Below are 14,943 nucleotides of genomic sequence, written 5' to 3'. Positions count from 1 at the left end.
TTTTGTTTTTCCTGGAAGCTTTTTATCTCTCCTTCTATTTTCAATGACAGCCTGGCTGGATATAGTATTCTTGGCTGCATGTTTTTCTCGTTTAGTGCTCTGAAGATATCCTGCCAGTCCTTTCTGGCCTGCCAGGTCTCTTTGGATAGTTCTGTTGCCAATCTAATGTTTCTACCATTGTAGGTTACATATCTCTTCTCCTGAGCTGCTTTCAGGATTTTCTCTTTGTCTCTGAGACTCGTAAGTTTTACTATTAGATGTCAGGGTGTTGACCTATTTTTATTGAATTTGAGAGGGGTTCTCTGTGCCTCCAGGAATTTGATGCCTGTTTCCTTCCCCACATTAGGGAAGTTCTCTGCTATAATTTGCTCCAATATACCTTCTGCCCCTCTCTCTCTTTCTTCTTCTTCTGGGATCCCAATTATTCTAATATTGTTTTGTCTTATGGCATCACTTATATCTTGAATTCTGCCCTCATGATCCTGTAATTGTTTATCTCTCTTTTTCTCAGCCTCTTTATTTTCCATCATTTGGTCTTCTATATGGCGGATTCTCTCTTCTGCCTCATTTATCCTAGTAGTTAGTGCCCCATTTTTCATTGCACCTCATGAATAGCCTTTTTGATTTCGACTTGGTTAGATTTTAGTTCTTTTATTTCTCCAGAAAGGGTGTCTCTAATAACTCCCATGCTTTTTTCAAGCCCAGCTAGTATCTTTAAAGTCATGATTCTGAACTCTAGGTCCAACATTGTACTAATGTCCGTATTGAGTAGGTCCCTGGCAGACGGTACTACCTCTTGTTCTTTTTGCGGAAGTGATTTTTTTCATCTTGTCATTTTGTCTAGAGGAGAATAGATGAATGAGAGAACAAAATGCTAACAGGTTAAAAACGTCCCCAGGAAATATACTCTAAACAAATCAGAAAAGACCTGAAACCAAGGGAAAAGAAAGGGAAAGAAAGAAAAAAGAAAGAGGAAAAAAAAAAGAAAAAGAAAAAGATAAAAACAAACAGACCAGAACAAAACAAAACAAAAAACAAAATATGATCAAATATGATCAGGCTAGTGCATAGATCAGTGCTACACACTAGATTTTGGGCGTATTTTGGTCTGTTAGAAGAAAGTGCCTCCTAAAATTTTAAAGGAAGAAAGACTTATATATGTACAAAATAAGGGTTGATACAATGAGGGGTGGAAGATGACTGTAAAGATTAAAATTATAAAAGGTTTTATAAAAGGAATTGATAAGAAGTTGTTTGAAAAAAGAAAGAAGATTTAAAAAAAAAAGGGAGAGAGTGTGATCAGGCAGACTAGAACAAAACCATACAGTAGTGATTTAGGTTATATTTTGATATGTGAGAAGAAACTGTATCTCAAAATTTTAAAGAGAGAACAAGTTATATATATATGCCAAAAATAAAAGTAACTACTATGAAGGGATAATATATGACTCTAAAAATGAAAAATAAATTTTTTAAAAGAATTGGTAAGGTGTTGTTTGAAAAAGGGAAAAAGAAAAATTAAAAAAAAAACAGTTAAAAAATTAACTTTGAAAAACTAATGAATCATGGTAAAATAAGCCATAAATTCTATGTGCACTCTTCCTCTAGCACTGGAGTTCTCCCATTCACCTTGATCAGTAAACTTGGTCTTGGCTTGCTGGCTGTTCGCGCTGATCTTCTGGGGGAGGGGCCGTTGCCTTGGTTCCCAAATGTCTTTGCCGGAGGCGGAATTGCCCTGCCCTTGTCGGTCCGGGCTAAGCAATCTACTCGGGTTTGCTCTCAGGAGCTTTTGTTCCCTGCAAGCTCCCCGCACCGCATTTGAGGACGAGAGTGAAAATGGTGGCTTCCCAATCTCCGCCCGGAGGAGCTGAGAACTCGGGGCCCCGCTCCTCAGTGCGCCCCCAGAGAAAAGCAGTCAGTTACTCCCATCTCCCCGGTCTCCGGCCGCACTCCGTGCTCACCCGGCCTGTGACCGAGCGTTTCGATCTCTGGCACCTGACCCCGTGTGGAGTCTCCAAACCCAGCAGATCCCTGCGGTGCGCTCCCACGCCCCTCCTCCCCGGGGGGGGGGTCTCCCCGGCTCTGCCGCTTGTTGGGTCCCTGCTGGAGGAGCAGTGGCCCGACTGGGCCGCGGATCACAGTCTATGGCAACCCCGAGCTGAGAGCCCGCGCCTCGGCTCCATCTCCGCAGCCGGCTTCCCTGCTCCGATCCCTGGGAGCTCTGCCGCACTCAGGCACCCCCGGTCTTTCTGTGACCCCGATTGTCCTGAGACCACACTGTCCCGCGAGGTTTCCACCCCCCGCTTAGCCACTGGAGCGACGTCCCTCAGCGGAGCCGACTTCTAAAAGGTCCGATTTTGTGCTCCGCGGCTCTAGCACTTGCCAGAAGCGGCCAACGGAGGCCCCCTCCCCCGCCGTCTATCCTCCCAAATATCGCCTCGGATTCACTTCTCCGCACGTCCTACCTTCCAGAAAGTGGTCGCTTCTCTCTTCAGAGAGTTGTTGCTACTCTCCTCTTCGATCTCCTGTTGAGTTCGTAGGTGTTCAGAATGGTTTGATCCCCATTCAGCTGAATTCCTGAGACCAGACGAAATCCGGGTCAACTACTCCTCCGCCATCTTGCTCCGCCCTCCGATCTGTAGGTGCTTTCATCTGCCATTTTATTTTTCTGTTTTCTGTTTGTTCATTTTATATATACTTTTTCTTTTTTCAATTCCTTGCATTATTGTGATCTACTCATACATTTTGGGGACTCCATTTTTCACCTATCTAGTGATTTTTGTGGTTGTTCTAGGTATTACATTTGCTGGGGTGTCATTTTAAGTGTGAGTAAAGTATAGAAATGCTACCTGACTTTGCATCCCTTTGCTCATCTTCCAACTTTTAGAATATAATTGTTTTAAATATTTCTTATACATATATTTAGAGCTGCATAACACAATGTTACAATTTACTTCAAATGTCAAAATTTAGAAACTCAAGAAGAGAAAATTCTCTTGTACTTAAGCATAGTTTTGCTTACCATGTTCTTTCTTCCATTTTCACATTCCAATGTACCTTTAAAAAAAATCATTTAATTTTTTGTTTAGAGAACTTCTTCCTTCGGTCATTCTTTCAGGGTAGACAGCAGATATATTGATTTCCCCTTCATTTCTGGAGTACATGTTTGCTGAGTATAAGATTCTGAATGAATAGCACTTATTCTTCAGTCCTAAAAAAAGGTTTGATCCTATTCTTTTTGGCCTTCTTAATTTCAGATGAGAAATCTGTTGTCATTTAAATTTTGTTTTTCTTGTAGGATAGGTGTCATTTTTTTCTTGTTGCTTTCCAGATTGTTTTTCATTTGTCTTCAGATTTCAAGATTTTACTAAAATGTGTCTTGATGTTTAGCTTCTTGAATCTGTAGGTTTATATCATTTCCAAATTTGGGGAGTTTTAAAACACCATTTCTTCAAGTACTTTTAAAATTTGCCCTTTTTTTGGGGGGCGCCTGGGTGGCTCAGTTGGTTAAGCGACTGCCTTCGGCTCAGGTCATGATCCTGGAGTCCTGGGATCGAGTCCCACATCGGGCTCCCTGCTCGGCGGGGAGTCTGCTTCTTCCTCTGACCCTCTTCCCTCTCATGCTCTCTATCTCTCTCATTCTCTCTCTCTCAAATAAATAAATAAATAAAATCTTAAAAAAAATAAAATAAAATAAAAGTTGCCCTTTTTAACCTTTCTTCCTGGGACTCCAAAAACATGAATGCTAGATCTTTTGTTATATTCTCAGAGGTTCCTAAGGCTTTATTCATTTATTTTCATTCTCTTCACACCCTGTTGCTCAGATTAGGTAAGTTCTCTTCCTTCATTTGCCCATTCATCAAGTCTTTCCTGTGTTCCCTCCAATATTCTATTTATTCCATTTATGAAGGTTTTTAAGATTTTTTATTAATACTATTTTGGTAATTGTATTTTTAGTTTGAAATTTTCTATTTGGTAGTTCTTTACATCCAATATTTTTTTTTCTGATTCTTTCTAATTTTTATTATTTCATGTGTGCACACAGTTGCTCACTGAAGCATTTTTATCATGACAGCTTTAATTCTAACATCTCTGTCATCTCAGGTTTTGCATCTACTCATTGTCATTTTTCACCGGGTTTGAGATCTCCCTTGTTCTTGGTATGACAAGTGGGGTACAGAGGTACCTCATTATTGTTGGGGGTAGTAAGTCTGGGCTGCTCTTGAGCTTTGCTGTGACACTGAGGGAGATTAGGGCCTGTTAGCAGCCAGCAAAGATGATCGTCCTGACTCCTGCTTGGCCTTCTTGACACCAGTATGACAGAAGTGTGGGAGTACTTTCTTACAACTTTGCAGGATGGGATCCAGGAACTTCCCACTTGGCATTTGCTGACATAGGTTGGAGTAGAACCACGCATCTTTCTATGGCATTTGGCTGAAATGAGCATTTCTTGCCTAAGAGTTTTCTGTCTTGTTACGCTCCTTTTTTCCTGGTCCTTTGGCTAGAGAGAGCAGGCTCTTGGCAAGGCTTTTGTTTTTTTCTTTCCTTTTTTCTTTGTCTGCATCTATTGATGTCTCTGGATTGCTGGCCCCTTCATATCCAAGTCTGAGATATACAGGGAAAAAGAAAGCAAGAAGTTTACCACTGAGTTGTACTTTGCACCCCAAGTTCTCTAGTGTTTTTTCTCTCTTCCAAAGTTTTCTTATATTTGTGTTATACACAATGTCCAGGGGTTGCAGTTGTACTTAGCAAAAATAATAGGGAAAAGCATGTCTACTTCACTTTTGTGAAGATAGAATTCTCAATGTAGCAGATTTTTAAGGTCTTGAGTTAGGCAGTGAACATAATATTCAGGATATTGTATTCCCTGTTAAAGTATTTGGCTTTTATCATGAGTGAAATTAGAGATGTGCAGAAATATTCCCATGACACAATCTTGAGTAATGTGGGATATGGTGGAACCACTTATTGAAATGAACTTGAAGGAGCATTAAGTAAGTAGGAGTATCAAGTATCCAATATTGGATATGTATTATATATCTATGATTCACTTATAGGTCTGATGTTTAGAGAGAAGTTAATTTAGATTAAAATATTCCATTCTGTCAGTATATGGACTCCATTGAAAACATGGAAAAGGAAAGTTTAAAACCTGGAAAATTCCGGGTGCCTGGGTGGCTCAGTCTGTTAAGTGTCTGCCTTCAGCTTGGATCATCATCCCAGGGTCTTGGAATAGAGTCCTGCATCAGGCTCCCTACTAGGCAGGGAGTCTGCTTCTCCCTTTGCCCTCCCCCCACCCCAGTTTGTACACGTTCTCTCTTTCTTTCTCACAAAAATAAATAAAAATAAAATATTTAGAAAATACAAAACAAATAAAACATGAAAACGTCATTAGAGGCAGATTTTAGAGATAGGCAAAGAGTGGGCCCAGAATATTGCCCTGGCAAAAGTCAAAGCATAGACATTAGGCAATATGGAAGATCCAATCAAAGACACAAATTAAAGTCAAAGAGATTATGGATGGAGAGTGGACATTGTTGAGTCTCAGAATCCAAAAGAAGACAGTGAGAAGTCCAGTTACAATGAATGAGGAAGAGAGGTTAATGATATGAATTTTGAAATATGGTCATCATGTTTGGGAACATGGAAATCACTATCTTGGAAAGAAATGTTCTTGTATGATTGTCTTGAGTGGACTTGATGAGGGGTTGGTTACTCAGAGAGTAAAAGGCAAATGATGAACTGCATGCATCATATGAAGATAACTTTCCAAATTATCATGTGAGAAGGAGAATCCAAAATGGCACAATTGCTAGAATGAGGAAAGGTAAGTTTTTAAGGTGTTCTGGTTTATTTTAAAAATAGTTTAATGTGTTTGTTGATAGGATACAGTTGAGAAGGAGAGGTTAAAATGCACAAGATAAAGTATTAATTGAAGGTGTTAAATATGTGATGAAGTAGGAGAAATCAGTCTTGTACTTATAGCTTTTTATGTATTTTAAACTTACAATATGTCTTTCGTGTATATCCTGACACTTGCTTAAGGAATTCTGATTATGTAAAGGGAGATCAGAAAATATTAAATGATTTCCTTATTTAAATATTCAAACATAGTTATATTTTTATATGTTTGGAAGAGATGCAAGTAAGTAGCAAAATATCTGAAAACTGTAGATTTTTTTAATTATTACTTGCTTGAGATTATTGCAGAATCTGGTTCATCGTTCATAAATAGTATCAATAGAAAAATAAATACAAGATGTTACTTTGAACTCTAAATCATATTCAATGTTTCTTTAAATATTAGTTTATAAGTTTTTGTGTGCATAAAATTATACTGTCACCAACAATTTCTCCTTCCTTGGAAAAGTGGTATGTACTAAGATTAAAAAAAAAAAATTCTGGTTCAATTTAGAAAGTTTGTTGTTTTAAGATCTTGCTTGACCACCTACAACATGTGTTTGCAAATCCCTGCTTGCAGCTTTGTGTTTTTCATGAGACTTTTATTCCAATAAGAACAGCTGGTGAAATTAAGGTTATTGTCCTAAATTTCAATTGAAACCATTGGTGTAAAGCTATTTTCAGGATCATTTACTTGGCTCTCAAATAAACTCCTCTTAGTTGTTCGAAATGTGATCTTACTTTGATAATGTTCAAATCACGGATGGATATTATCATGCTTCTGAAAATGAGTTTATCTTGGATAGGTTAAATGTATATAGTAGATTTTTAAAAAATAATTTGGACATCATTTTAAAAATTATCATTTTAAAAGCATAATTTTGGACATCAAGAACTTTGGTAGTATTATCTGTTAAACTATAGATTTTTACATTTTTAAATAATTATTTATTCACTTTTGTTTGCAGTGGGGGGTGGTTGCTCTTTCATTTTTGTTTGAAGAAAGGACTTTATTGATATTTATAAAAGACTTCAAAGGACAAAATCCCTATGGTCATCTGGACTAACCCCACCAATAAAGTTATCAGAAATACAATAATCAGAGAACATAAGTAATACGTGCCCAGTGATGACACTACAAAGTGACAGACCCATGTTTTTTAATCCTTGATATTTGCTTTTTCCAACAGAGTGCTACTCCTTTTTGTTTTCAAATTTGACTATACTGAACAGTTGTACATTTTTATGAAAAGGGACTACAAGAAAAAAGAACAGACTTTTTTGTTCTAAAATTAAATGCCACATGCTGGAGTTTTGAGGTTTTAATAGATAATGTTTCCCTCCTTTTTTCCTCACCCAGCTTGAAATCAAATGACAAACAGGAAAAACAGTTGGAAATGAAAATAGCATTTTATGATAATAAAAGTATTCAGAAAATATGGTTTAGGTCTATGGATATCTTCAAATTAAAATTATACCTCTAGTCATTGTTCAATCCACTTTGATGATTGTAACCTCAGAAAGTTAGACCATAGGATTACAGAATTATTTGCAGAGGACAGATCCCCCCAAAAAATCAGAAGGGCTTGAACATTAATTCTCTGTTCATCTTACCAAATTCATCTACCAGATAATTTATTTCTTCCCCACTAGAAGTGAGTGAAGATGCATGACTGTGCCCAGTATACTACTCCAATGGAAGGTCCTTTCCATGCAAAAATGATGAGCTAAGAAATATCACAGACAAATCCACTAGATAGTGTGAAAAAGATTGTATTATTAACTGAGCTTTCTTAAATCCCAACAATATCATCCTAGGTGTGACTGTGGCTAAGATATGAACATATTGGAAGTATAACTTCTATAACTCTAGATTCTGGAAAACTATTAAGCTAGAAAATTAAAAATAAAGAAAAATAACCATATCACACACACAAAAAAATCTCATCTTCCATCACCAAACATGGGATTTATTTTTGACATGATGGGATTTAGGCCATGGATAAAAATCTGATGTCAACTAATAATTTATTAAGCAATAACAGCACTTTTTAAAAGAAAAATTATAACTACATAACTAATATTGTTATTTTAAGTCAAAAACCATTCCAAACAATTATATCATGCACTGCTTCTAAAATACATTATAAGAATAAAATTTGGAACAAAATTCTACTTTCTTAACTAAATAAAACAAAGCCCAAAGTTTCTTTTAATCCCTGACCAGGTCATTAATCAATGATTAATTATTGAAGTCCCAAAGAAACCCTCTAGCTTTCTAAGAATAATTGAAGAATTTGTTACCAGAATTAGTGTGTTTTCTGAACTCCTAGATATTTTGCTTTATATAGTCATTACCAAGGGGAACCATGAATCATATCATGCATTTTATATATCCATAGATTGTTTTTTCTCTTGATGTAATTTTATGAATTTCACAGCTCTCCGAAGATGTTTTTGTAATTACATTCTTGAACACTTGTTCTTATAAAATTAGTATGTTATGGACTGAATTTTTGTGTCCCCTTTCCCCAAATTCATATGTTAAAACCCTATCTCTCAATGTGATGGTATTAGGAGGTGGGGCCTTTGGATGTAATCAAGATAGATAAGGTCTTGAGGATAGAGCTATCAAGAGTGGGAATTGTGCCCTTTTAAAAGAGCTTGCTTCCATCACCTGAGGACATAGTAAGAAGTCTGCAGTCTACAACTAAGAAGATGGCTCTCACTAAAACCTGACCACACTGATGCCTTGATTTGGACCTCCAGCCTCCAGAACAATGAAAAATAAATTTTTGTTGTTTATAAACCACCTTCTGTACTTTGTGATATAGCAGCTTGAATGAAAATATAATGACTAAAACTTCAATAATAAAATATTGGATCATATGGGCTTTTATTATTTAATCCCACATATCATTTAGAATTAAAAAAAAACTTATGTTATTATAAACTTATTTTCCATTTCCCATATGCAATGAATCATAAAATTCTACTAACATATAATATATTTTCTCTTTCTATTGCTGTCAGCTACTGTCTTGGTCTAGGCCCTTATCTTCTGGGTTGATCCAATACAGCCTAACAGAACTTTCCACCTGTATTGTTTCTGCTCCTTAATCTACAGACTTTTGCCAATGTAATATTTCTAAAATTTTACTGTGATTAAGTCATGCTCATGCTTGAAAATCTCCAAATATTTTAATTTGAACAATAGCCACTAGCAACAATCAAATTGATTCAAATGATTCACTACAACTGATGCATATACTCTTCTGGGGAATGTAATGTTAGAAACTACACTTACATGTTCATTCAAGTGAATGCCACCTACATTAAAATTGCTTAGATTATACACTGTATACCACCAGTCGTAATGAAGTCAATATAGGAACTTTAAATTAAGCACATCCCACTATCTCCTAAAAATGCCAAAGATGACAGAAAACAGACACACACAAGCAAAATTAGATCAGAAACTAAGATAAGAAAATGAGAGAAAACTTTAGTATCCTCTGTATATATTAAGCAGAATTGATAGAGATCAAAGCAATACAAAATAAAAGAAAATTTATTTCATTTGCTCCAATGCTATAACAAGATTACAACTCAAAAAAAGCATATAGCAGGGTAGAGTGAGAAAGACATGCCATATCTTCTGTACTCAATATCTCAAAGACGTAAGTCCCATACCAGAAAACTATACCCTACTCCCTCCCAAAACATTCAAAGGAGACAGTAAAGGAAGTATTAAGGCAGGAATGTTAGTTGTGATTTCCACCCTGGAAGATGGAGTCTCCATTAAAAAAATAATAAAAAAATAAAAATGAAAAAATAGAGGTACTAATGAGGAAAGAAATGCAAAAACCTTTCAGCAGAGCATACCTTATATCTTTTGTTCGTGTTTTCCATCAGTTCAAATTACTTGATAGCAATACAGTGAGTCCGAGAAGCCATTACCTTTTTCTATGAGGAAGTGCACTGGGTGAAGGACTCTGGAAAGTAAGAGTTTGAATGGAAATTTTAGACATCAATCTGATGTCTGGTTCAATGCGGACAGTTAAATATAAAACCATACAGAGTGTCAGGGCAGGGCAAACCATTCAGACAAATCATTAAAAAAACTTAAAATTGGGCTAATATTAAACACTCAAAGATGTTAGATGATGAGACAAATCAAACATGAGACATACTTGTTGACTCCAACTCAATTCAAAATGAGAGCAAATAGTGAAAGGACGGACACATGAAGATACACAAACAAAAGTAATAGCATTCATCTAAAAAGATTTATTGACCAATGCAGAAGAAAATTTCACAAATCCTTAGCTTTAAACACAGAATGAGAGAACAGTTGGTCCTATGAAACTGCAGCATATACCCCTAACAACAATGTTCAGGTAACAAAATAGGATACCAGAAAGGGAGAGTACAGTTTAAAATGAAAGCAAAAGAAATGGGGAAGCTATGGCACGTTTGCAAGAGAAAGAAACTGGTGCCCTGTAACTGTGTAACTGATTCAGTGACATAGACAACAGATGTGATTAATCTTAGGAAAAGGCAAAAGAATAAAAAAATATTAGGTGTGAGATATTAAGAGAGATGGCAGATAATAAAGAACCAATAAATCCAAAATGAGTTTTCTTGAGAAGAATAGAACAAGTAGAGCAGAAGCAATAATTACATTAGGGAGAAAATTTCTGAGGGGAAGCAAGACCAAAATGTTTGTAGGTGGAAAACAATTGTCACATTCGTGGCAAAATATAATTTTTCTAAATTGAGCTTGTAGGGCTTTAAGAAAAGGTATTAGAAGCTAAGAATACTATATCTCCTCAGTAATAAAAGTTTTCCTTGGAGATTTACCTGTTTCTTTTATTGGAGGCTATATGCCTTCCACAGCCAAAAATTCCAGCTGAGACTATTCAGAAGTTAAATATAGTATGTCTAGGATGCAAGGAAGATGTGTAAATGACAATGAGTGATTACAGGCATAGAACAAAAAAGAAAAAAACATTTTAATTTCAGATTTGTTAGTTATATCACAGTCATTGTATTAGGATGTACATTTCATGGATAGAACTTATAAACAACTAAATATGTACTTCTTGACGAACACCATTGGAATGGGAAATATGGCGACCTTAAAACACTTCTGAACATAAATAAAATTAAAGTTATTTAAATTAAGTTAAAATCAGAATATATTTTGTAGTTAAAATAAGTTTATATTTGTAAGTAACATTATTTTCCTTTCTGATTTTTGGATACCTTAATATAATTAAATTTTTTTCCTGTTATTCCAGGTAAGGTTATATGTGACCTACTGAGTCACATAGAATTCAAAGCTCATTTAACCAACGGAGCCACCCAGGCGCCCTGCCATCTTGCAATTTTTAATAAATTTTGAACAGGGCACCCTATATATTTGTTGTGCTCTGTGTCTTGTAAATTATGTGATCTGTGCTGGGGCCATATTTACGTCTTATCTTATTTTGTTTATTTTACTTCCTTTCCTTCATCCCTCTCTCTATACTTTCTTCCCTTCCTTTCTTTAATATGATTATCATAATCACTTGGGGTAGAATATTTCAAACAACTGGAAAACCCTAGCAAATAAAAAAATCAACACCTATGTAATCCCAACTCTTCAGGTGTTAAATGACCACGTATGTACCCTAATGAAAGGAATGACACAGACCTTGCCCAAAATAATAAAGGGCATTTAAAGAGGATTTCATAAGAGATTCTAGTGTGAGAATTACTTCAAAAACTGTTGTAGAAATGTTGTGTGTATCTCTTACCTTCACCATGATGCACAGAAGCTCTCTACATCTCAAACCCAGGGATGCTCTTAGGACATTAATAGTTAGTTTGACTGTGTTTGTGGCACATAGAGGACACAGATGTGGGTGTGTGAGCCTTATCTGAAATGGCAAAAGGTGAGAGACTGGTTTGAGCAGCCTTGTAGGTCTTCAGAGAAGAACATGCACTCTGGGTAAGAATATGAGTTTTTCTGTCTACTTAGTGATTCTGTAAAAGAATTCTACCCACAATTTTTCTATCAGAGGCGAGACTATCTAACAAACAAGGCACATCAACCTGGAAGGGCATCAAATGATACAGCAGGAAGGATGGGTGACTTGGAGGGAAAAGATAACTTCACCAATGCCAGGGAGCTCTGGAGAGGTCCCAGTAGAGAGAGGTCCCTGAGGAATTCACAAATTTGTTCTGCTCTAGCAGATATTTGAATATCTCTCCAAATGTTTCTCTGTTCTTGCAACTTTTGGTAAGCCTACAGTGGTCAGCAATACTATTTTTTCCTTACTTATATTTTTCTGCAATCCTAACTCTTATTTATATTTCCTACTTTTTTTCTCTCGAGTTTAAGAGAGAAGGAACCCTTTGACATCCCAGTCTCTGGCTTCAAGCTCCCACGCTCTTCTCATGTGGAACAAAATAACAAACTTTACTCTGCAGCACTGAATTCCCCGCAGCAAATGCTATTCCAGGACCCTGGACAAGTCCATTCAGTGTATAGGTGGAATGGAGGGAGATTTAATGCTCAAATTTCTGGTACAAGAGAGGAAAGAGGAAATAAAAAGACAAGGGCTCAAACGAACTTCAAGTGTACTGCTTTAATTGTACTAAAAACAAGGTATCTTAATAAAAAAGTCTCCTGAGGCATACAATTTAAGGACAAGGTTATGGTTTCTAGACCACATGCATGGCTATGTTTCCAAGGCAGCAGGATCACTGCTCATCTCCCCACCAGACTACTCTGTGGTGATGGTGACGATCATGATGCTTGTAAAATTCAGTGGTTCTGTGATGGGTTTATTCCCCCAGAAATATCTTACTTTATCTATTTCAGTCTATTTCTCAGAATGTCTGTTCTCATCTTTCTTGATATCACCATATTCTCTCTATTGGTTTCACTCTTCCGCTGCTGGTATATGACCTCTGGGTTCTCCTCTGGTGCTTGAAGGTTCTACATTTTTTGAAGGCAGGTGTGCATGTACTAGTGATTCATGTTGAGCCAGTTTATGAAATCCAGAGAATCAAAGTACAATGCCAAGTTGGTAAGTCCGATAATTTAACATCTAAGGGAGCTGATGCACACATGAAGAGAGTTGAAGCAAGTCTGTTTCTTTCTGGACTGAGATTTCTAGGTCAGAGGTTTCAATGTGAAGCAAAGAAAACCTATCAAAGCACCACTTCTCAGGCTTAATTCTAAAATAGTTGCTATTTTTTTAAGATTTATTTATTTACATTAGAGAGGGAGAGAGAGAGAATCTCCAGCAGACCCCCTGCTGAGCACGGAGTCTGACGACATGGGGCTGGATCTCAGACCCTGAGAACAGAACCTGAGCCAAAATCAAGAGTGAGATGCTTAACAGACTGAGCCACCCAGCTGCCCCTACATGTTACTATTTTTTAAACCACAGAAACATGTTACATATTTTCATCTTCAAAATATATTTCTTTTTCTTCCCTCAAAGGAATGGAGTTTGTTAAGGTGACATCTGCACATGTCTCAAAAGGTTGTTTATTGAAACTAGATAATGTGTTTCAATAGAAAATATTTTACTACAAATACTCTAGAAAAAAAAACCTTCTTAAATTCAGTGATTCTCATCTATTGCTGGCTTTGTAGTTGGCAACCTTATTGAAAAAATTATTCTGACACTTATTGAAGACTCTAAGTCAGACTTTATTCAGGAAGTGAAGTACAGTGGGGTTTTGTGTTGAGGGAGTTGAACTCAATCTCTGTCCTGCATAACAAAACCCCATGTAGTAACCCACACAAAGAACAGCACAGCCAAATTTGCCCTAGGGACACATTAGAAGAGACTTCTCAAATCAGTATCTGAATGCTGGCTCCATCATTAAATAATGATAGAAAATCCAGAAGACTTTCAGACCTTAATTTAAAAAAAAAAAGCCATACAATTTAAAGTACTAGAAGCAGGGTTCTTTGATTCTAAGGGAATGAATCTCTATTCCTCTTTTTAAGCATGAGGTGTTCTAGAATGGATGCTGGCCTGAGCATCCAAAGTAATCATAATATTATCATTTTATTGTTCCTTCTTCCCATATCTGGTAGTTCTTAAATTATTATCATGAGGATAATCGTTATTGTCCTTCTTTCAGTAGATAGTATTTTCTTATGCTACAATTATTACTACTAATGTTAGCTAATAACACTTTATGATCACTAATAATTACTACTATTGATATTAGTTAGCTAAGTCTATATATATATATTTAAAAGCTATATGCTATATCGATATCTATCTATATGTATAGCTATATGTATTTGTATATCTATGCTAGAACCATTCCAACTCCTTTTTGGGAGTATTATATAAATCTTAATAATGTATCAGGGAAATTATCATTATCCCCAATTTTAGATTAGGAAATGGGTTGGGTGGAGAGACTAAGTAATGTAGTAATACAGTGCCGCCGGTACAGTGACGCACCCCCTTTGACGTTAGAGGGGATCAAGGACCGTGTTCTTTATGTCTTGAAACTTTATGACAAGATTGACCCAGAAAAGCTCTTGGTAAATTCCCAATTTATGAAAGACCTGGGCTTAGACAGTTTGGACCAAGTGGAAATTATCATCCATGGAGGATGAATTTGGATTTGAAATTCCTGATACAGATGCGGAGAAGTTAATGTGTCCACAAGAAATTGTAGATTACACTGCAGATGAGAAGGATGTATATGAAAAATCAGACCCCCTTTTTTCACTGAGATAAGAGTTGGAAGATGCTGGCAAGTGTCTGGAAGTGAGAACGCATTTTGGCATCATTGCTGCCTTTGACAGAGTAATTCTGTTTAGACTTGTATTTAAACTGTCTGTTTTTTCCTTTGAAAATAAATCTATAAAGCCAAAAAGAAAAAAAAAAAAAACCTGAACTATGCAGAGGTTAAGGGTGCTGACCTCCCACACAGTCAAAAATCCACATATAACTTTTGACTCCACAAGAATTTAACTATGAATAGCCTCCTGTTGACTGAAAGCCTTACCAATAA

At 36.3% G+C, this 14,943-nt stretch overlaps 1 pseudogene; it reads left to right on the top strand.

The window, feature by feature from the left end:
• Window positions 1–14,323: 14,323 nt before the first annotated feature.
• Window positions 14,324–14,666, top strand: LOC148164775 (acyl carrier protein, mitochondrial pseudogene; annotated as a pseudogene).
• Window positions 14,667–14,943: the final 277 nt, after the last annotated feature.

This window comes from Eumetopias jubatus, unplaced genomic scaffold (genome assembly GCF_037043125.1).
Source record: "Eumetopias jubatus isolate StellerSeaLion01/CBP00866 unplaced genomic scaffold, mEumJub1_p1.0 scaffold_3, whole genome shotgun sequence".
Classification (NCBI taxonomy): domain Eukaryota; kingdom Metazoa; phylum Chordata; class Mammalia; order Carnivora; family Otariidae; genus Eumetopias; species Eumetopias jubatus.
This window is presented reverse-complemented; position numbering and strand designations above follow the sequence as displayed.